The 558-nt window shown below is 42.1% G+C and overlaps 1 non-coding gene across 1 annotated transcript; it reads right to left on the reverse strand.

Annotated features, from left to right (window-relative positions):
- Positions 1-476: 476 nt before the first annotated feature.
- trnas-gcu (transfer RNA serine (anticodon GCU)) lies at positions 477-558 on the reverse strand. Its single transcript has one exon. It is a non-coding gene; the product is annotated as a tRNA-Ser (tRNA).

The following is a 558-nucleotide window of genomic DNA, read 5'->3' on the forward strand; positions in this document are numbered from 1 at the left end:
CACATTAAAAAATACTAACTAAACTAAATAAATGAATAAAGAAGCAGCACAAACAACGTTTTCTTCTGCACAAATTTACTGGTATTAGACTGCATTTTTGTTAATGAGTAGATGAAAGAGTGTCACATATATATTATATACATGTGATACATGAACATGGCTTTGGACAAAAGCTCAGTGAAACTGTAGGATTGTAGAATGATTTAAACGTTCCAAGTGGACTGTTTCAGGTTTCTAGAAGACGCTTCAGCTCTCATCCAAGAGGTGTCTTCAGTTTTCTTCACTGATGGGAGGCTTTATGGCTCTAAGGGGGCGGGACCTTCTCCAGAGGTGATTGACACATGTGAGCTCTGGGTGTCAGAGTTGTTTTGGTCAGGTTGTGAAAGGGAAGTTGACTCAACTGGTATCTGTGTCAGTTAAAAGCCTCACAGTTCAGAGTCTTTCCATAATCTAGGAGCAGAAACTAGAGACACTTGCGACGAGGATGGGATTCGAACCCACGCGTGCAGAGCACAATGGATTAGCAGTCCATCGCCTTAACCACTCGGCCACCTCGTC

This window comes from Aulostomus chinensis, chromosome 1 (assembly GCF_037954235.1).
Source record: "Aulostomus chinensis isolate RoL2024-O1b breed Wild chromosome 1, RoL_Achi_v1.0, whole genome shotgun sequence".
NCBI lineage: Eukaryota > Metazoa > Chordata > Actinopteri > Syngnathiformes > Aulostomidae > Aulostomus > Aulostomus chinensis.